This window comes from Anolis carolinensis, unplaced genomic scaffold (assembly GCF_035594765.1).
Source record: "Anolis carolinensis isolate JA03-04 unplaced genomic scaffold, rAnoCar3.1.pri scaffold_17, whole genome shotgun sequence".
Taxonomy (NCBI): domain Eukaryota; kingdom Metazoa; phylum Chordata; class Lepidosauria; order Squamata; family Dactyloidae; genus Anolis; species Anolis carolinensis.
This window is the reverse complement of record NW_026943827.1, coordinates 6,150,859-6,173,885: the sequence shown is the minus strand read 5'-3', so window position 1 is coordinate 6,173,885 and position 23,027 is coordinate 6,150,859. Positions and strand designations below refer to the sequence as shown.

General features: G+C 50.2%; 1 long non-coding RNA gene and 1 pseudogene across 1 annotated transcript; both read left to right on the top strand.

Moving 5' to 3' along the window:
- Positions 1-508: 508 nt before the first annotated feature.
- Positions 509-22,908, top strand: LOC134294556 (uncharacterized). Its single transcript, XR_010001409.1, has 2 exons — positions 509-862; positions 22,629-22,908. It is a non-coding gene; the product is annotated as an uncharacterized LOC134294556 (long non-coding RNA).
- On the top strand, positions 6,967-10,774 carry LOC134294554 (zinc finger protein 420-like; annotated as a pseudogene).
- Positions 22,909-23,027: the final 119 nt, after the last annotated feature.

Here is a 23,027-nt window from a genome sequence, read left to right as displayed (position 1 = left end):
AAACGTATAAGGTTGTGGGTGAACTATAACTCCCATCATGCCGGTTTAACCCACAGAAACTCCCATCAGTGGTTGAAGTGTGCAGGGTTAGGGTTGGGGGGGGGTTAGAAATTTTCAGCGGGGGGGGTTGAACCCCTAACACACACACAGACACACCCACTACAGACCTGTCAGTATTTGCTTGAGAAAGGGCCTGGAGGGACTCTTAATGTTTTGCGTCTCCTAGACTTAGCATGATGGGGATTTGGTTAACCAGTTAAACATTCATGAGCAAACCAGGTATTATTTTAACCTGATTTTTTTTAACCTGAATCACTCTCACACACAGAAGAGCGTGATGCGGGGCGAGTGTGCTCTGAGTGCCCTCTCTGGCTGGAGGGCGAACTACAACTCCCACAGGGCAGCCCTCCAGGAAGCGGATCCAGTCCCGGGGTCCCGTGTGCCGAGGCCCATCCTGGGTGGAGGCCCCGGTCTCCCCGGTTGCGGGCGAACTCCAACTCCCAGGAGGGAAGGCAGGCAGGCCACGCCCCTCCCTCCCTCCGCGTCCGGCTTCACAGGCCCCGCTCTGCCCACGGAAGCCCCGCCTTGCCAGCCTAGATCTGGGCCGAGCGAGGCCTGTCCATCAATTATAACTCCGTGGGCAGAGCGAGGCCCGTCCATCAAGGCTGGGGGCGGCACGCAGCCAATGGGGAGCCTCCGGTGGGCGGGGCGTCAGGGGCTCAACCAATGGGAGCGGGGAGGCCGAGGACGTCGTCGCCGCCGCCTCGCCTCAGGCCTGGTTTGGCCTTCTCTCGATCTTTGTGAGGCGGAAGGAAGATGGCGGAGCAGAGGCTGGAGAGACTGAGGAGAGAGACTGAGGGAGGTCAGTACGGAGAGAGAGAGAGACTCCCTTGGGGGCAGGAGGAAAATGGCGGGCGTCTCTGTGAGGCGGGAAGGAGGAGCCGAGGCTGAGGAGAGAGAGACAGAGAAGTCTGGGTGGAGAGAGAGCCCGCCTTGGGGGGGAGGGGGAGGCCGGCTTGTTGGCCTGGCGGTGCCCGGGTGATGGGGAGGGGGAGGACGAGGGGAGGGGGGAAATGGCGGGCTGCTTCCTCTTCTCCGTCCTCGTCGCCTCAGGCCTGGTCTCTTGGTGAGGCGGGAAGGCCGAGAGAGAGCGAGAGAGAGAGAGGTCTGGTCTGGATACAGATAGACGTGGAGACTGGCTTGGGGGTGCCCGGGGGGGGGGAGGGGAGGGAGGACTACACCTCCCAGGGGCCCAGATTGGCCACCCCACCCCAATACATGCCTCCATGGGACTCCTCATGATCTGGAATGAACCCCGTGGCTGTTTTTCTTCATCTGTTTATCCTGTTGTGTTTATATCAGTGATTCCCAAACTTATTTGGCCTGCCGCCCCCTTTCCGGAAAAAAAGATGACTCTGCCCCCCCCCCCTCAGACAGCCTTCAAGGTTTGCCCGGATCTGTCCCGGGATCTGCTGAACTCTCTGCCGAAGGAGGAGGGAGTCTGAAGAAAAGACCCCGGGGTTTCCTGTGAGCCGAGGCCGCCCTCCCGTCCGCAGGCACGCGAAGCCCCGCCCCACCGGAGGGCCGGAGGGCAGCTGAGCCGGGCTCCTCCCAGCGGCCCACTTCCGGCAGACGGGACTTGAACCCGCGACACCCGCTCTCTCTCGTGGCTGAGCCGCTTGACCCATCGCACCACTCAGCTCTGCGGGGAGAGCGCCGCCGCTCGGGCTGAGGGAGGGGGCGGGGCTCTGACGTCACAAGAGCCAGGCTGGGAGGGGCGCCCTCGAACGGTCTCTGTGCTGGGCGGGGCTTCGAGAGGCAAGGCCCCGCCCTCCCCTTGCTCAGCCAATGAGGCCCCTCCCTTCCCCTGCCAGGCCAAGGCCCCGCCCCTCCCTCCCGTCTCTCAAAGGGAGAAGCCCCGCCCCCTTCATGACGGAAGGAACCCTCGCCATGCCCCGCCCACTCCCTGACGTCACTCCCTCCGACGGAGAGGGGGCGGGGCCTCCATTCTGCCCTCAGAAGCCGCCTTCTTTCTCGCCCGTCCTTGTCACCCGTCCATCAAGGCCGGAGCCAATAGGGGCCCGCTCGTGGGCAGGGCGTCACGGACTTGGCCAATGGGAGGGCGAGGGGCGGAGGAGGGGCGGGGCTTCTTCCTGGCTGGGCCTGCGCAGAGCCTCTCTCGCCGCCATTGTTTTCTGAGGCGCTTCCTCTGGAGCCGCAAAGGAGGAGAGAGAGAGAGAGAGAGAGAGAGAGAGAGGTTGGTATTTATATTTATCTTGATATTCTATCCGGATTGAGTGTCTCTGGGTCTCTCTTGGGGAAGGAGGAGGGGGCGGGGCCTGCCTCCCTCCCGGAAGAAACGAGGCCTCAATGGCCTGGAGTGTGGAAGAAACTTCAGTCACAGTTCAGGTCTGTATTCACATCAAAGGACTCACACTGGGGAGAAACCCTATACATGCCTGGAATGTGGGCAGAGCTTCACTCGGAGTGACATTCTACATTCACATCAAGGGACTCACAGTGGGGAGAAACCCTACAAATGCCTGGAGTGTGGACGAAGCTTCGTTCGTAGTTCACATCTACGTTCACATCAAAGGACTCACACTGGGGAGAAACCTTATAAATGCCTGGAGTGTAGACAGAGCTTTGCTGAGAGTGGAGATCTGCATAAACATCAAAGGACACACTGTGGAGAAGCCCTATGAATGCCCTGAGTGTGGAAGGAGCTTCAGTCGTAGTGCACATCTGCGTCGCATCAGAGGACTCACATGGGTGAAACCTATACATGCATGGCATGTGGGAAGAGCTTCTGTGAGAATTGAAATCTACATAGACTTAGAATTCACATTGGAGAGAACAGTGGCATTTGAGCACAGGGAGACTCCAAGACAGAGCTTTCCAAACTTTTCATGTTGGCGACACACTTTAGACGTAGTTCCTAATTCAACCCTATGGTTCAGTTTAACTAGGAAAACAGGTTAAACCAAGCCCATATAAAATTTTCAATACATATGATCTAATAATATATAGAGATACGTTTCATATAACCTTTACTGTATAAGCAATTTTTGTGCCGTTTCCTGTTTAACTCTTCCATGTGGTTCATCACCAACATCCTTGTAAACAAAATTCCTATAAAATGCATATTAATTCCCATCTTCTCTCCTTAATGTTTCTTCAATACATTTCTTCCATATACTTTCAAAATCATTTTTCTTATTATTATTATTATTATTATCATCTTCTATATCTATATATATAAAAGAGTGATGGCATCACGGCGACTCACAAAACAACAAAACTACAGGTCCCCCAACCTCGAAATTTGACAACACAACCCATCATCCATGCCTCCAGGTTGATACAACAAAAAGAAAAGAAAAACAATAATAATAATAATAACACTTTATTTATACCCCGCCATCATCTCCCCAACGGGGACTCGGGGCGGCTAACATGGGGCCATGCCCAGAGCAATACAATATAATAAAATATAAAAACAACATATCATAGCACCATTAAAAATACAATAAATGATAATAGGCATTACATCAAGAAATCAAAAAACAATAAAACAAGGGCAGGCCGCGTGAGCACAAAGATAAAACCTGGAGTGAGAGGGACAGAGGGGTACTCCACTGCGGGCAGGGACATATGGAAGTGGGGTAATCTAGAGGATAGATGTTCGGGGTGGGAGTAACACAGAAATATATAACAGAAATTACTCACCGAAGGCACAGCGGAAGAGCCATGTTTTCAAGTCTTTCCTAAAAGCTAACAGAGTCGGAGCTTGCCTGATTTCAGTAGGTAGTGAGTTCCACAATCGGGGGGCCACAGCAGAAAAGGCCCTCTCCCTTGTACTCACAAGGCGGGCCTGGGATAAAGACAGTGGTGATAAAAGGGCCTCCCCGGATGATTGTAAAGATCGGGTAGGTTTATGGAATGAGATACGGTCACGGAGGTAGGTGGGTCCCAAACTGTTTAGGGCTTTATAGATGATGGTCTGCACCTTGAATTGGGACCGGAAGATGAACGGCAGCCAGTGGAGCTCCTAAAACAGGGGAGTGGATCTCTCCCTGTAACTTACCCCCGTTATTAATCTGGCAGCTGAGCGTTGGACCAATTGTAATTTCCAGGCCGTCTTCAAGGGAAGCCCCACGTAGAGCGCATTACAGTAGTCCAGTCTAGAGGCAACTAAGGCATGGACCACCGTGGTCAAATCAGACTTCACGAGGTAAGGTCGCAGTTGGCGCACAAGTTTGAGTTGTGCGAAGGCCCTCCCGGCCACTGCCGACACCTGCGCCTCAAGCGTCAACGCTGAGTCCAGGAGGACCCCCAAACTGCGGACCTGTGATTTCAGGGGGAGTACAACCCAGTCCAGCACAGGTTGCCACCCAATACCCCGAACCGACGCACGATTGACCAGGAGGGCCTCTGTCTTGTTAGGATTGATCCTCAGCTTGTTCCTCCTCATCCAGTCCGCCACAGCGGCCAGGCACTGGTTCAGCATCCGAGGGGCTTCCTTGGAGTCAGATGGAAACGAGTAGTGGATTTGCGTGTCATCTGCGTAGAGATGGCAACGCCCTCCAAAACTCCGGATGACCTCTCCCAGCGGTTTCATGTAGATGTTAAATAGCATGGGGGATAAGATAGACCCCTGCGGAACCCCACAGGTCAATGGCCAGGGGTCCGAGCAGGTGTCCCCCAGCTTCACCATCTGGGAACGGCCCTCCAGGAAGGACTGGAGCCACTGCAGAACCGTGCCACCAAGCCCCATCCCAGAGAGCCTCCCCAGAAGGATACCATGGTCGATGGTATCGAAAGCCGCTGAGATGTCCAAGAGAACCAGCAGGGTCACACTCCCCCTGTCCAGCTCCCTGCGGAGGTCATCCACCAAGACGACCAAAGCCGTCTCGGTACTGTGCCCAGGCCTGAAGCCAGACTGCGAGCGGTCCAGAAAATCAGTGTCATCGAGGAACTCCTGGAGCTGCGTGGCAACCACCCGTTCCAGGACCTTGCCCAGAAACGGGAGGTTGGAAATTGGTCTGTAGTTGTTACATACAGATGGGTCCAGGGAGGTCTTTTTTAATAGCGGTTTTACCACCGCCTGCTTAAAGCAGGATGGAACTGTCCCCTGGCCCAAGGAGGCATTTATTATAGCCACAAACCAATCCAACAACCCATCTTTGGCCAGCTTCACCAGCCAAGAAGGACAAGGATCCAGAGTGCAAGTGGTTGCCCTCACAGACCCAAGAATCCCCTCCACATCATCAGGAAGAACAAGCCAGAAAGAATCCCACAAAATCGGACAAACAGGTACCTCGGTTACCTCCGCTGGAACTACAGTTAAGCTGGAGTCCAACTCAAGGCGTATCTGAGCAACTTTGCCTGTGAAGTGGTGGGCGAAATCGCTGCATCGAGCTGCCAAGTCATCGGGAAGCCCCTGGGCCTCAGAGGGACGCAGGAGCTCCCCAACAACTCGGAACAACTCCAATGGCCTGTTGGCCACAGACGCTATGCGGGCAGTCGTGAAAGCTTTCCTGGCTGCTCGCAAAGCCACGGGGTAAGCCTTAATAGCGGCTTTAGCCCGTGCTTGGTCAGACACATCGCGAGATTTCCTCCAGATGCACTCTAGCCCCCTCCTCGCACGCTTCATCACAGCCAGCTCCTCAGTGAACCAAGGAGTCGTTGTGACTCTACGCGGCGAGAGGGGACGTTCGGGAGCGATCGTGTCCAGTGCCCTTGCCAACTCGCTGTTATAGCGATCAGCCAGGACATCGACAGGATCGCCAGTCTCCAGAACAGGAAGATCCCCAAGAGACCTCAGGAGTCCATCCGGATCCATCAGCCTCCTGGGGCGGACCATCTTAGTGGGTCCACCACCCCTGCGGAGGTTAGAAGACACGGCAAAACTTAAACAGATCAGATGATGGTCAGACCATGACAATGGAAGGATGTTTTGCTCTTCCACTCTGACTGTTCCACCATCCACAATAAAAACAAGGTCCAGCATGTGTCCCGCCTGATGTGTGGGCCCAGATATAACTTGAGTCAGCCCCATGGTCGTCATGGCAGCCATGAAATCCTGAGCTGCACCTGTCAGTGTGGTCTCGGCATGGATGTTAAAGTCTCCCAAAACTATGAGTTGTTGGGAGACCAGGGCCGAATTGGAGACCACTTCTGCTAGCTCAGACAGAGAGACTGCTGGGTCGCGGGGTGGACGGTACACCAGCAGAATCCCCAAGCTGTCTCGGGCTCCCACTTTCAAGTAGACACACTGAAACCTCGAGGATTGCGGAACGGCGCATCTGATCAGGGCGATGGACTGCCGAAAGATCACCGCGACTCCTCCTCCCCGCCCCCCAGCCCTGGCCTGTTGATGCACCCCGAAACCCGGTGGACACAGCTGGGTGAGACTCACCCCACCCATCTCGTCCAACCATGTCTCGGTGATGCATGCCAGATCAAGGTTGGGGGAAAGGGAGTTATAGTTCACCTGCATCCAGAGAAACAGTGACCCCCACCGACAATGGACCAGGACCACACTTCACACAGAGAAGCATCTTGACCAACTGAACACATTGCAGGTGTTTGAGGAAAGGGGCCTTTATTTTGGGAGTTGTAGTTCACCTACATCCAAAGACCACTGAACCCAGCCAATGATGGATCTGGACCAAACTTGGCACACAGACTGAACATTTTCTGCTGTGGTTACTGACAGATGTTTCGGGACAATTGCCCTGGGACTCTGGGAGTTCTAGTCGTTCACCCCCATCCAGAGAGCACTGCAGCCAGGTGATGACCACTCAACGACAGATCTGGACCACACTTGGTACACAGGCCCAAAATGGCTAACTTTGAATACTGGCAGGGTTTGGGGAAGATTTATCCACAATTCTGGGAATAGTAGTTCACCCACTCCACACAGAATACATAACACTGAAAGACAAATAATACCATTCACAAATGACCCGGGCACCGCCGGGTCCCCATGCTAGTCTATATATATAATAAAAGTCAATGTTTGTTTGCGAGTATGTGGCAGCTTTCTGATTGGCCGCCACTTTCACAGGCCACTGTGACTGCCAGGAATTGTAGTTGTAGTTCACCTATACCTAGAACGCTATGAACACAAATAATGATGGGCCTGGACCTAACTTGCCATGCATACCAGATGTGCCCACATTTGGTGGGTTTTGAGGGGAATTGGCCCAGGCATTTGGGAGTAGTAGGTACTGGAATTTATAGTTCACCTGCAATCAAACCCCACCAATGATGGACCAGGACCATACTTGGCACACAGAGCCCCCATAACTAATAAACATATTGGACTAGTTTGGGGAAAGGGGACTTGTAGTTCACCTGCATCCAGAGAAAAAGTGACCCCCACTGACAATGGACCAGAACTACACTTTGCACAGAGTAGCCTCATGACCAACTGAACATACTACAGGGGTTTGTGAGAATGGGCCTTGATTTTGGGAGTTGTAGTTCATCTGTATCCAAAGACCAGAGAACCCAGCCAAAGACCAGAACCAAGCCTTCACCTGCCGAAAACCCTTTCCCCACAACAGAGGGCAGGAAATAGAGGCGGAAATGGACAGGGGTGGAAAGGGCTGGGCAGGAAGGAGGGTTTCCCGACTGATCTGTGCCTGTGAATTTGCATGCCGTCCTGCGGCTCAACCAAGGGAGTGAACAACCCAACGGGGACTTAGTCCAGGCGAGACCAGTTCTGTGGACATCTCAGCATGCCTAAATGGGGTGTTGAATTTGCCAGGCAGGAAGGCAACGTCTTTGGGAATTTGGGGTTCCTTTGAGAGATGTAGGAAATGTGGTGGCAGCAGAGGTCCAATTTGGGATGCACAGGAGACGGACCTGGGATCCCTTGTGGCCTGAAAGGGAAGCTAGACATTTATGAAATCATCAATAAAGGGGTCATTGTGCCTCTTAATATTTAACTTATGCGAGAATTCACGGAAACCCTTTATTCACAGTGAATGACGCCCCATCTATGGCCTGTCTGACTGTCTGCCTGGTGTTTCTTTAGCCGTGTTTAGGTCCCTTCTTTTCTTCTCTCCTTCTGAATCCATCCCTTATTGTTCATCAATCTGTGATTACTTTTGTTTGTTTCCGTGTGTCCTTGAAACCCTTTATATCTCCATTTCTTCCATTTTCAACATGAGCCCTGAATTGAAAAGAGATCTTGGAAATAGAGGAAGTTTGCAGCTTCATGTTTAACCTTTTGCTTCTTCTTTCTTGATCAGGGAAATGAAGACCCTATGAAGTCACCACAGGCATGAAAAGAAAATACCAGTATCTATTGGAGATTGAGGAATTTGGAAATCAAAGGGCAATAATGAAAGAAATCCTGTGGGAAGAAGAAATCCTCTCTAGGTGCCAATCTTGTGGAACTCACTTTTGATTAGAAAGAAAAAGGTAACACTCACGTGTCTGTATCACAGTCAATCATACACATAACTGTCAACATGGAGGAGAAACCCTTTACATGTCTTGAGTGTGGAAAGAGCTTCAGTTGGAGGAGCAATCTGCTACGGCATGAAAGGACTCACACTGGGGAGAAACCCTTTGAATGCCTGGAGTGTGGACAGAGCTTCACTCATAGTTCAGGCCTACGTTCACATCAAAGGACTCATACTGGGGAGAAACCCTATAAATGCCTGGAGTGTGGACAGAGCTTCACTCATAGTTCAGGCCTACGTTCACATCAATGGACTCACACTGGGGAGAAACCCTATACATGCCTGGCGTGTGGACAGAGATTTACTCAGAAGGGACACTTAGATTCACATCAAAGGACTCACACTGGGGAGAAACCCTATAAATGCCTGGAGTGTGGACAGAGCTTCACTCATAGTTCAGGCCTACGTAGACATCAAAGGACACACACTGGGGAGAAACCCTATAAATGCCTGGAGTGTGGACAGAGCTTCACTCGTAATTCAGGTCTACGTTTACATCAATGGACTCACACTGGGGAGAAGCCGTATAAATGCCTGGAGTGTGGACAGAGCTTCACTCATAGTTCAGGCCTACGTTCACATCAATGGACTCACAATGGGGAGAAACCATATACATGCCTGGAGTGTGGACAGAGCTTCACTCGTAATTCAGGCCTACGTTCACATCAAAGGACTCACACTGGGGAGAAACCATATACATGCCTGGAGTGTGGACAGAGCTTCACTCATAATTCAGGCCTACGTAGACATCAATGGACTCACACTGGGGAGAAACCCTATAAATGTCTGGAGTGTGGACAGAGCTTCACTCGTAATTCAGGCCTACGTTCACATCAAAGGACTCACACTGGGGAAAAACCCTATACATGCCTGGAGTGTGGACAGAGCTTCACTCAGAGTTCAGGCCTACGTTCACATGAAAGGACTCACACTGGGGAGAAGCCATATACATGCCTGGAGTGTGGACAGAGCTTTACTCAGAAGGGACACTTACATTCACATCAATGGACTCACACTGGGGAGAAACCCTATAAATGCCTGGAGTGTGGACAGAGCTTCACTCAGAGTTCAGGCCTACGTTTACATCAAAGGACTCACACTGGGGAGAAACCCTATAAATGCCTGGAGTGTGGACAGAGCTTCACTCAGAGTTCAGGCCTACGTTTACATCAAAGGACTCACACTGGGGAGAAACCCTATAAATGCCTGGAGTGTGGACAGAGCTTCACTCAGAGTTCAGGCCTACGTTCACATCAAAGGACTCACACTGGGGAGAAACCCTATACATGCCGGTAGTGTGGACAGAGCTTCACTCAGAAGGGACACTTACAAAGACATCAAAGAACTCACACTGGGGAGAAACCCTATAAATGCCTGGAGTGTGGACATACCTTCAATCATAGTGGATATCTACGTAAACATTAAAGGATTCACACTGGGGAGAAACCCTATACATGCCGAGAGTGTGGAAAGAGCTTTACTAGTAGTTCAGGTCTACGTTTACTTCAAAGAACTCACACTGGGGCGAAACCATAGAAATGCATGGTGTGTGGACAGAGTTTTTCACAGAATGACATTATACATAGACATCATAGAATTCACCCTGGAGAGAATGGTGTTAATTGACACCAGAGTGTCATTCTAACACGTAGAAAAGCAACTCTTGCAAATTTTGGAAATGCAGGCTCAAAGTTGGGACATTTCATCACATGTGGTGTATTGTAGAAAGATTGAACTAAAATACAGTGTTCCCTCACTTATCCTGGGGGTTAGGTTCCAGGACCACCCGCAATAAGTGAAAATCCGCGAAGTAGGGATGCTATATATTTATACATTATTTTAGTAGTTATACACTATTTTAAGTCTTTATCAAGAAATCATGTGTTGATCAATCGCCTCCTTCTCCTCTTGTTGCCGCTTGGGCTCCTTTTCTCTCCCTTTGGCTTCTCCTTCCTCCCTTCCTTAGGCTGTACATTGTAATTTTTTATTATTTATAGTAGTCTTTTAGAGTTTATTGAAAAACCGCAAAACTGTGAATCCTCAAAGAGCAAAGTAGTGAGGGAAATCTGTACGTTCCATTCTGGAAGTAATTATATTATCTAAAGGGAGTAGAATAATGAGAGATAAAAATTAACAGATAGAACGAGGCCTTTAGGCATTTATCCCTGTCTGTTTGTTAGTTCAGTTGTGTGTCTATGAAGGTAACTGTTTCGCAGGTCTGTTTGTTTCTGATTTAGTTTTGTATCTCATGTAGTAGTTTCATGTGTAGTTGAAGCATTATAAATTATTTCTGCCTTTTTGTATTGTATTGTATTTTGTATTGTATTGTATTTTGTACTGCCTTTTAATCTCTCTCTTTTTATTTTTTTGCCACAGAGGGGGATTTATAAGGGACAAAACTGCTGAAACTGTCAACTTGTTTTGTTCTCAACCCAAAGGTTTCCTGTTCTTTGGATGCTGAGTGTTCAGGGAAGAGTGAGGTCTGTGAGATCAGTGAGTAGAAAACATGACACAATTTAGATAATGGTTTGTGACACAACAACAACCCTTGTAGTAGTCAATGGGATATTCTGTATGCCTTCTTTAATGTCAAGTAAGATATTGTGCTCAGATATAAAGATTTATAAAGGAAACACCACAATGGATATAAAACAGTGGGAAGCGCGGGAAGCAGATTATGTGTGCTCACCACACCTCACACAGATAGGACCACGTGTGCTATAAACATGGAAGATGTGATACATTCACACAAGATACAGGAATGGGATGTCTTTGTGTTACTACTGTTCAGCTAATGTTATGGTCTGATGGAAATATAATAGAACCCGATAAACAAACATTTGGTTGAAATGTAAATGTAACATAACTTTTGTTCAAGATGATGAAACTGGGAATTTGGTGTACGTGATGGAGAATGGAGACAGTGAAATAGACTTGAAGTTTAAAAAGTTATCCATAAATATAAGATAAGGAATTAATTGGGAAAAATTAAATATACTAGTAAAAACGAATCAGCAGGTGAAGAAACATTTGGAGAGTTATGAGGAAAGAAGTAAGAAAGGTTTTGTTAGGATCCAAGAGGTTGATGGAGAACGTCAGAGCGTGGCCGCATAAGGAAGCAGCCCGACAGAACGTCACTGGTGTGATGAAATCAACGGATATTCACCCAAAGTGGCAGCAGCATGTTTACATCTATTGATGCACCCAATGAGGGCTACAAGGAGTGACTGATCGATTTTCTGTATTTGAAAACAAATTGCAATACTTAGAAACGCAATTGTGAACTGTGATGTATGTTGACTCTATTGAGAGGGTTGATGGGCCAAAGGGCCTGCATTTCTATTCTATTTCTATTCTATTTCTGATTGCTTTTAATTATGCATTATTAAGGTGTCTGCTTCAACTTATTCTATTAAAGATGCAACCTGCCTTCTTCCAGAGGAGAGGCAAGTGTCCGTATGTCGCCACTATGTTTCCGGAACATCTTGTGGTCGGCCGATGTGGTTAATGTGGTTAAGCTACTTACTGGAACATAAGTGAACAACATGTTTTTCTACAAATGTTGTTCATGATAAAGGAAGCACGCTTGCAACACTCTGTACTGCTCCAAAGAAATGAGGAACTTCTTAGTTGTAAACAAGGGCATTATATATTGAGCTTCATTTCAGATGTTCTTCACGGCGGTCACCTTTGATTTGTCTGTCCGTCTATACTGCAGTATAATAAAGGTACTTGTTTTAAACTCTGTTGGGCTCAGATTGGATCCATAGCGCTTCGGCAAAGTTCCCGGTATTTAAATCTATGTGAGCGGTTCGCTTTTCCGCTAAATATAACTATATTAAACTGATTATATACATAGAATTGACACTGAATCAGACATGTGATACAATAAAGTAGTATTGATGTATCAAGGGCGTGTGTGCAAGAAACGGGAGTGTGTTTGTGTGGGTGCTTGTGAAGGAAGAAGAAACGAGCCTCAAAAGAAAACGGAGTTCATGCAAAGCGTGACATGGGACGGACTTGGGCGGTGAAGAGTGAGGCTTGTCAGCTCCAACGGGATGGGAGGAAGGGGCTGCCGCAGAAAGGCCGGGGGAGATGACCTGAGGAGACGGAGTGGCCGCTGGAAGGCCGGAGCTAGCCTCTTGCCCCCCGGGGCTGGTGTGACCCACTTGGATCGGGGGGGGGGGGGAGCTGCATTCAAGGGAGTGTGAGATCCTGCCCCCTCTCCTCCTCCGGAGCCTGCTTCTTCCCCCAAAATGCCTGCGAGTTGGTCCTCTCTCTCTCTCTCCTTCCTCCAGGCTGGTGCAGGCAGAAGCTAGAGAGAGTAAGGGATTTAGAGCAAATTGTCAGGCTTGTCAGCTCCAACTGTGTTGGTGTGGGTTAGTCTTCTTTGAAAGAGAGCCCAGGCACACAAGGGCTGAAGATCCCATACGGCTTTAATGTTCAGAATACAAGAGTCTGCTCCACTGCCCGTGTATATAGGCCTAGCTACAGTATCATTGGGAGCTTCCGGTGGCTCAGTGTGCTAAAGCGCTGAGCTGCTGAATTTGCAGACCAAAAGGTCCCAGGTTCAAATCCGGGGAGCGGAGTGAGCATCCGCTGTTAGCTCCAGCTTCTGCCAACCTAGCAGTTCGAAAACATGCAAATGTGAGTAGATCAATAGGTACCGCTCCGGCGGGAAAGTAGCGGCGTTCTATGCAGTCATGCCAGCCACATGACCTTGGAGGTGTCTACAGACAACGCCAGCTCTTCAGCTTAGAAATGGAGATGAGCACCAACCCCCAGAGTCGGACACGACTGGACTTAACGTCAGGGGAAACCTTGACCTTTACCGTATCATCAATCACTCTAGAGTCCCTTTCCCCCCACCTCAGGGCAATTGGGTTTTATGGCTGGTTCATGTGTCCTGTCCTCCATTTTGGCCCATGGCCATGTGCTCTCCGTCAGTGCTCTGTGTCCGGAGATGGCATGAGATGGGGATCATGGCATCAGATTCTGATGAGTTGAGTTGGGTTCATTTGAGTCAAGTTGGGTTCACTTGACTTGAGTTGGGTTCCGTTGAGTTGTCCATGATTTGAGTTGTATTCATTTGGGTTCTGTTGAGTTGAGTTGGGTTCAGTTGAGTTGTCTTGGGTTCCATTGAGTTGAGTTGGATTCTGATGAGTTGGGTTCCGATGAGTTGTCCAAGGTTTGAATTGTATCCAGTTGGGTGTGAGGCTTGTCAGCTCCAACTGTGTGGTGTGGGTTAGTCTTCTTTTAAAGAGTACGCCAAGTGACACAAGAGCTGGAGATACCTACGGCATTATTGTTCGGAATATAAGAGTCTGCTCTACTGCCCGTATATATAGGCTTAGCTACAGTATCAAATCACCCTGGAGTCCTGGCGCCTGGAGGTTGCCCATTCCCACCTTCCAGAGTCCCTTTTCCCCACTTTGGGGCAATTGAGTTTTATGGCTGGTTCGTATGTCCTGTCCTCCCTTTTGGCCCATGGTCATGTGCTCTGTGCTAGCGCTTTGTGTCCGGAGATGGCATGAGATGGGGATCACAACATGAAGCGAGGAACCAACAAGGCGTCTCTCACCTGGCAAGACGGAACGAGGGTCCAGTAAGGCGTATCCGAATAACTATGGACAATAACGTGTGCAGGTGGGACCCCATAAGTCATACAGCCTGAGATGGAGAATGTTTTGAAACCATGCCATAAGAACGGAAAGAACAGCACGTTCCCCGAAAGAAGGACTAAACTTTAGGGCATCCAATGCAGGGGCCTCAAAGATTCAGCACGCTTTCTGGACCTGGTTCTTTATGTTTTGGTGCACAAAAGCAGAAGGGGGGTTGGACTAGATGGCTGAAGGAGTCTCTTCCAACCATGTTTATTACATTATTATTATTATTATTATTATTATTATTATTATTATTATTATTATTATTATAGGATGGCTATCTGTCAGGGGTGCTTTGATTATGGTGTGGACAAAAACAGAAGGGGGTTGGAGTAGATGGCCCAAGGGGTCTCTTCCAACCCTCCTTATTATTTTTATGATGATGATGATGATTATTATTATTATTATTATTAACATTGAGGCTGTATTTGTTCGTTTTTGTTTGTTTTTTACTTGAAAATAAGATATATGCAGTGTGCATAGGAATTTGTTCATAGTTTTAAAAAAACCCCTGTAATCCGGCCCTCCAATGGTCTGAGGGACCGTGAACTGGCCCCCTGTTTAAAAAGTTTGGGGACCCCTGCTTTAGACTATCAAATGCAGGGGCCTCAAAGATCCAGCACGCTTTCCGGAACCACCGAGACCACGTCTGTCAGGAGAACGTGATCACCTCTTCCGAGCAGGGCCTGTGCATGAGAATATGGATGTATGGGTCTGCGTGTGGGTGAGAGCTCTCTCGTGATGTGATTTTGATAGGATTGTGATGTGATTATCAATAAATGTTACAATGAACGTGTTAAAACCAAATTTGGTCTCTGAGCCTCATTGATCCATCACGATTCCCTAAACACTCTGCATCCATCAAAAGAACAGGAACCCTTTTGGTTCATAACGGACCAAGAGGTGTCATCCATAAATAAGATAAGATACAATAGAATAAGTAATACTTACCCAATGCTCCCATGAAAACATTCCCACAGATGGCACCAAATTCCAAAGCTCTGGATGAGCTCACCCAGCGGTTTCATGTCCGTGTTCAATAGCATGGGGGAAGGAATCGATGCTGGGCGGGGCTTCTCCCTTTGAGACTCCTCCTCCTCTGAGGGAGACGGGAGGGAGGGGCGGGGCCTTGGCCTGGCAGGGGAAGGGAGGGGCCTCATTGGCTGAGCAAGGGGAGGGCGGGGCCTTGCCTCTGGAAGCCCCGCCCAGCACAGAGACCGTTCGAGGGCGCCCCTCCCAGCCTGGCTCTGGTGACGTCAGGAGCCCCGCCCCCTCCCTCTGCCTCTTCAGCCCGAGCGGCGGCGCTCTCCCCGCAGAGCTGAGTGGCGCGATGGGTCAAGCGGCTCAGGCACGAGGGCGGGCGTCGCGGGTTCGAGTCCCGTCTGCCGGAAGCGGGCCGCTGGGAGGAGCCCGGCTCAGCTGCCCTCCGGCCCTCCGGTGGGGCGGGGCTTCGCATGCCTGCGGACGGGAGGGCGGCCTCGGCTCACAGGAAACCCCGGGGTCTTTTCTTCAGACTCCCTCCTCCTTCGGCAGAGAGTTCCGCAGATCCCGGGACAGATCCGGGCAAACCTTGAAGGCTGTCTGAGTGAAGCTATGGGCTTTCCCCGAACATGAAGGGCAGTCCAGCCTGACTCTGGCACTTGGGGCTCTTCCCCGTTTCTAAGCCCAAGAGCCGGCCTTGTCCGTAGACGCCTCCAAGGTCAAGACACACGTGGCACACACACGCCATGCCATGACCAGACCCACGACACGCACACGCAGAGGCCATCTCACGTGTTTCCCCACCAAGGATGGACCTGGGACTCACTTGGCCCACAGAACCCCCGTGACCAGCAAAAAACACTGGAGGTCTTTGGGGGGAATTCACCTTGATTTGGGGGAGTTGTAGTTCCCCTCCATCCCGAGAGCACCGTGACCCCAAACACGGAGGGATCTGGGCCCAACTTGGCACGAATACCCGATCTGCTGGAATGTGATGCCTGCAGGGGATGGGAGGGAACGTTCTTCCTTCCTGGGAGTCGTAGTCCACCCACAATCTGATGGATATTTGGACAATTAAAACACTGACTTTGTCAAATAACCTGGACAAGGCCGGGGTATTATTATTATTATACTATCATAATATTTTATTTTACTATGTTATAATTATCAAATAATCTTATATTATTTGATAATAATATAATAGTATAATAAAAATTTATAGTAATACTATAATAATCATATTATAATGATATAAACTTATAATAATACACTATATTAAAGAATAATATAACCATGACAATATTATTACATTATTAAATTACAAGAGTAATATACAATATAATATTATAACTATCTTATCCTATCCGACCTGTTGTCGATCCACTCCTTTGGGCTTCACGCAAATCTACCCTTTTCCAAAATATACCATCCTGTGCTTTGACCAAATTCAAGTTATAATCTATATATATAAAAGAGTGATGGCATCAGGGCAGCGGACAAAACAACAAAACTACAGGGCCCCCAATCTCGAAATTTGACAACACAACCCATCATCCACGGCTCTAAGTTGATACAACAAAAAGAAAAGAAAAATAAAGTCCTAATTAGAGGGAGAGGAATAATTGTTTTTATCCAATTGCTGCCAGTTAGAAGTCTAAGCTCCGCCCACTTGGTCTCCTAGCAACCGACTCAGCCCAGAGGACAGGCAGAGTTAGGCTTCACTTAGGCCACTTTCACAAATTATCTAAAGCCCCAGCTTCTGCCAACCCAGAAGTTCGGAAACATGCAAATGAGAGTAGATGAACAGGTACTGCTCCGGCAAGAAGATAATGGCGCTCCATGCAGTCATGCCAGCCACATGACCTTGGAGGTGTCTATGGACAACGCCGACTCTTCAGCTTAGAAATGGAGATGAGCCCCAACCCCCAGAGTTAGACATGACTGGACTTAATGTCAGGGGAAAATCTTTACCCTGTACCTTAACTCCACCAATACCTCAATACTTTATTTCCCAGACCACCAGACTTCGCCACAGCAACGCGTGGCCGGGCACAGCTAGTTATGATATAATAAGGAAGGAAGGCAGTCGCTCTCTCTCTCTCTCTCTCTCTCGTGGCTCTTGCTCCTTGTCCGTTGCCTTTTCAGCCTGTTGCCGTGTCGCCCGGTTGGGTCCACATCCCGGTGAGTCTTCTTCGCTCCTCGTGTGGGGAGGAGGGGAGGAGCAGAGGGACCTAGACCGGGGGAGGGTGTCCCTCTTGGTTCTCTTGGACCTCTCAGGGGCCTTCCATACCTTAGACCACGGTCTCCTTCTCTGATGCCTCGTGGGAATGGGACTTGGGGGCACCGTTTAGCAGTGGCTCCGGTCCTTCCTGGGGGTGTTGTTGGGGGACACCTTCTCGGCCCCGCAACCACTGTGTCGTGGAGTCCTGAGGATTCAGTCTCGATGACATGGCTTTTTTCCGGCCTGATGACCCCTTTGGCTTTGCTTTGTGGAGACAAAGGGGACTCTGTGTGTCAGAACCCTGCTACTAGAGCCTGGATGTGGCTCTGAGTTTCAGGGTCACTGACATTGATAAGACACCTGCGGCTCAGGACTTGGAGAAGAAACGGCTGCTGGACTTGGCGGGGAATTTGCGCGGGGTTTTACTGAGCGGGAAGAGACTGTTCAAATGAGGGGGAGGGTATATAAAGGAGGGTTGGCCGTAGTATCCCATTCTTGGCTTTTCTGATGTTCATGTTTCCTACAGTAAAAGTTTCTGGTGATACCACAGAGAGTCTCGTGTGTTCATTCAGGAGCGGCTGTGGTGAGCTGACACTAAGCCAAGAATACGAACACCATCCCGCTGTAGCGGTGAGGTGTAACATGCAAGTGGAGGATGAAGAGCTCTTGGGCGCAGGAGGAGGAAGGTCGGAAAGGGCCACTCCCGAGCCGGACGCTGAGTTCCACCAGCTGGCGGCCCTGGCGTCATCCACCGCTTATGCCCAGCCAAATGGGGTAACCCAGAGGCGCGGAGTGGTGCGGGGAGATAGCACCGGAGGAGAGGAAGGTTCACCTTCCCCAGGCCCACAAAGGATGGTGTTTCTGGAGGAGAGGATGTCGGCGATGGAGACCACCCTGGCAGTGATGTCGAGGGCGATGGAGCGCCTGGCGGTTTTGGCGGAGCCGGAGCGAGGAAGGGAACTTCGGGCTAGCTCAATGTGGGACGTGAGCGTGGGAAGCAGCCAGGGCTTTGGAGACCTCCCAGCACCGAAGGGAAGGGAAATGCGAAAGGAGCCCGGTGCCCGGCCCAAGATACAAACGAGCCTGACGCGGGTGGAGGAGAGTGACGACGAAGGGGAAAAACCTCCGAGAATCCCAGCTACGCTCCCAGCTGAGACCCTGGTGCCCCTGGCGAATGCCGGGCGTGGCACAGGGCCAAGAGAAGCAGCAGCGGGGCCCACTGGTCCGCAAGGGGGCTTGCGACGGGCGGAGAATTGGGGATTGCCACCACAGGGACCCCTACCGAGACGAGAGGAACTAAGGATCGAGTTTGGGGGAGAGTCCTCTGAACTGGATTTTTTCCTGACCACGGTGAGGGGCTATATGGAGGACAATGCTCACACTTTTAGAACAGAATCCAGTCGGGTACGGGCCATTGGTGCAGTGTTGAAGAGGGGAGCGGCCAGCTGGTACGTTCAGCTGCACGCGCGGCGCGACCCATGTCTGGGGTCACTCCGACGCTTTATGGGGGCCCTGGAGACCCGTTTCCGAGATCCACTGGAGCAGATCCGGGCGAGGGAGAAGTTGAAGACCGTCTCCCAGGGGCAGAGGTCGGTATCTGAGTATGCGGAGGAGTTCCAATGCCTCGCTGAAAAGGTGCCGGAATGGTCTGCAGTGACAAAGATAGAACTCTTCAAAGAGGGGCTCAGGCGGGAGATCCTCTCCTGGGCGGTGCATCGTGATGAGCCTGACACACTGCGCGGATGGATTCAGCTGGCGGGGCGCATCGAGACATCGCTGGCCCAGGCGAGGAGGCACCGAGGAGGGCTACAGCAGCGGCCGCAGATGAAAGAGGGGAGCCGGAAGGAGGGATCAACCCCAGCCGGGAGGAGAACGGAGCCGACAGGGAACGTGAGCACCAGCAGGAGGGGCTGCTTCGTGTGCGGCCGTTTGGGCCACAGGGCTGCCGAGTGCTGGCAGAGAAAAGGGGAAGGCGGAGGCCCGCCCAAACCAAGAGCCGTGGCAGGGAAACGCGCCGAGGAAGAACCACCGATGAGGCACCACTCGGGGGGGTTGGTAAGTCAGGACAAAGCCATGATAGTGGTCCCCATTCAGCTTGAAAGTGACAGCAAACAAGCAACCTGCAAAGCATTTGTGGATTGTGGATGTTCCAGGAACATCATCTCCCCTGAATTAGCCGAGGGATTGGGATGCGAAAGAACGAACCTAGAATCCCCAATAGCTTTTTCGCAGTTGGACGGATCCACAGCATCGGGATCATTAGCTAAGTACAGTGCCGAAGATGTAAAGTGTAAGATAGGGAGTTGGGAAGGAAAGGTGTCATTTGTGATATCACAAATAGCCAGCTATAATGTTATACTAGGCATGCCATGGCTGGGGCAGGCCAACCCGCAAATCAACTGGGAGGATAAGAGCATGATCTTCAGGATGAAGTTGGAAGGAGGGAGCCAGGAAGTGGAGAGGGAGCCGGGGAAAAGGGGGGAGGAAGACTCTATCAGGATAGCAGAACTGGCAGATAAATTACCCCCAGAGTATCGGGATTTTGTGGACGTATTTGATGAGAAGGAAGCAGACAGCTTCCCACCGAAGCGGAGAGTTGAAGTGAAGATAGAGCTAGTCCCAGGAGCAGAGCTTCCCAAGGCAAAAATATACCCAATGTCGGCTAGGGAAAAGGAGGAACTGAGAAAATACATTGATAAAAACCTAGCGAGGGGTTTCATAGAGCCTTCAAATTCCCCTTTAGGGGCGCCTGTGTTGTTCAGGCGGAAAAAGGACCAAACGCTGAGGCTCTGCATTGACTACAGGGGCCTGAATGCAATCAGTTCTGTAAATAAATACCCCCTACCCTTAGTGAAGGACTTGATCGCCCAGTTATCGGAGGGACAGATATTCACTAAATTGGACTTAATTGAAGCGTACCATAAATTGCAGATCAAACCAGAGGACAGGTGGAAGACGGCCTTCTCCTGTGCATTCGGATTATTCAATTATCGTGTGCTCCCTTTCGGTTTGTGCGGCGGAGGTGCCGCGTTCATGCAATTAATCAACGAAGTGTTGCATCCATTGTTGTACAAGGGAGTCTTTGTTTTTTTAGATGACATATTGATAATATCTCGGACTAAGGAACAACACATAGAACTAGTCAGGGAAGTCCTGCAAAAGTTGAGAGAAGCAAAACTGTATGCGAAGCTTGCCAAGTGCGAGTTCAATAAAGACCAGATAGACTTTCTGGGGTATAGGATTTCCTCCCAGGGAGTGGCGATGGACCCTGCGAAGGTAGAAGACGTGAGGGGGTGGGAAGCCCCCAAAACACGGAAGCAGCTGCAATCCTTCCTAGGGTTCGCAAACTTCTATAGAACATTTATCAAGGACTTTGCGCGCCTCACTTTGCCATTAACGGATTTGTTAAAGACTAAAGGCAGGGGAGAAACAGCCAAAGTGAAGGCCCCAGGGGCCAAACTGACCTGGACAATAGAATGCCAGGAAGCTTTCGAAGCCCTTAAAAAGCGTTTTACTGAGGAGCCTGTCCTACAGCACCCTGATATGTCTAAAGCCTTTGTATTACATTGCGATGCGTCAGACCGGGCATATGGGGCAGTTCTGCTACAGAAAGACGAGGGGGGGAACCTGAAGCCATGTGGCTATCTGTCAAAAAAGTTTAGCGATACAGAAAAAAACTGGCCAATTTGGGAGAGAGAAGCCTTAGCTATTCTAAAAGCACTAGAGTGCTGGAGACACTTTCTGGAAGGAAGTGGAACACCGTTTGAGGTGTGGACTGATCATAGAAATTTACAGTATCTAAGATCCCCTCGTAAACTATCGGCGAAGCAAATTAGATGGGCCCAATATTTCAGCCGTTTTGATTTCAGACTCAGATTCTTCCAGGGGAAACATAACATACTCGCTGACGCTCTCTCTCGGATGCCTCAGCACGGGGGAGGAATTCAGGAATCTGAAGGGAGCTTATTCCTAGATAAGCAATGGGGCCTGGCAGTACTAACTCGAGCACAAGCGGCCAAAGAAAACAAACGTACTGCCATTTCCACGGGGGGAGGAGAAATATGGGAGGAAGAGTTGAAGCGAGCGTATGGAATGGACAAATGGTTACAAACTAACAAAGAAAAGGGAGAATTGTGTGGGGATTTGGTGTTTGTAAATAAGAAATTGTATATCCCTGAATGTTTAAGACGAGAAATGTTAAGGAAGTACCATGATAACAAAGGTGCGGGTCATCTAGGCCCCACCAGGACTATTAAACTGTTGGCCAAACAATGCTGGTGGCCCGGAATGAGGAAAGACGCCAGGGGGTACGTCACGCAGTGTGAATTATGTGCAGAGGGAAAAACACCACCGGGGAAGCCCCAGGGGCTATTGCAGAAGGTGGTGGAGCCCATGAGGCCATGGGAATGCGTAGCCATGGATTTTGTAGGCGAACTACCCCCCAGCAGAGGCCACAGATACATTTGGACAATATTGGACCTATTCTCAAAACAGGCACACTTTGTGGCCCTGCCAAAACTCCCTTCAGCTGAAAAACTTGCTGATTTGTATGTGAAGCATGTATATCGCCTACATGGGTGTCCCGACAAAATAATTAGCGACCGGGGAGTCCAGTTTACTGCAAAATTTTGGGGAAAATTCTTACAGCTGTTAGGAGCAGAAAGGAACCTGAGCTCGGCCTTTCATCCCGCGACCAACGGGGGGGTCGAACGTACCCAACAGACACTGTGCCAATTCTTAAGGATGTACACCAATTATAGACAGGATGATTGGGCGGACCTTCTACCGTTTGCTGAGATGGCTTTTAACGGGGCCGTACATTCGGCCACAGGTCGTGCCCCATTCGAAATAGTATACGGACAGGAGGTGGCACCTTTCCCCAGGCTACCCGAGTGGAAGGAAGGGGAGGGCCAGACCGACGAGGAATGGCCGGCCAAAATCAAGCAAGGGTGGCAAACCGTGGTAGAGGCATTGCGGGAAACACAAAAGAAGTACAAGCTCTTTGCAGATCGTAGGCGCCGAGAGGGGGACAAATTGGGCGAAGGAGATCTGGTTTGGCTGAGCACAAAAAACCTAAAATTGGGATTCCCATCCAAGAAATTGGCTCCACGCTATATAGGACCATTCAGGGTAGCAAAAAGAATAAACGAAGTGACCTATCAGCTGAGGCTACCCAAGGACCTAGGAAAGGTACACCCGGTATTCCATTGCAGCCTGTTAAAAAAGTATAAAGGAACTCTGGACGGCGGAGAACAATAGTTGTGTTTACTCTTTTCCTTCCAGGATGAAGGGGAGGAGGACGCCATGTCAGAACCCTGCTACTAGAGCCTGGATGTGGCTCTGAGTTTCAGGGTCACTGACATTGATAAGACACCTGCGGCTCAGGACTTGGAGAAGAAACGGCTGCTGGACTTGGCGGGGAATTTGCGCGGGGTTTTACTGAGCGGGAAGAGACTGTTCAAATGAGGGGGAGGGTATATAAAGGAGGGTTGGCCGTAGTATCCCATTCTTGGCTTTTCTGATGTTCATGTTTCCTACAGTAAAAGTTTCTGGTGATACCACAGAGAGTCTCGTGTGTTCATTCAGGAGCGGCTGTGGTGAGCTGACACTGTGTGGTGGTGGTTAAGGCCTCCTTACAAGAAGGCAAGAGTCCAGCCGGCTTAAAAGAAGTTGTAATTCAAA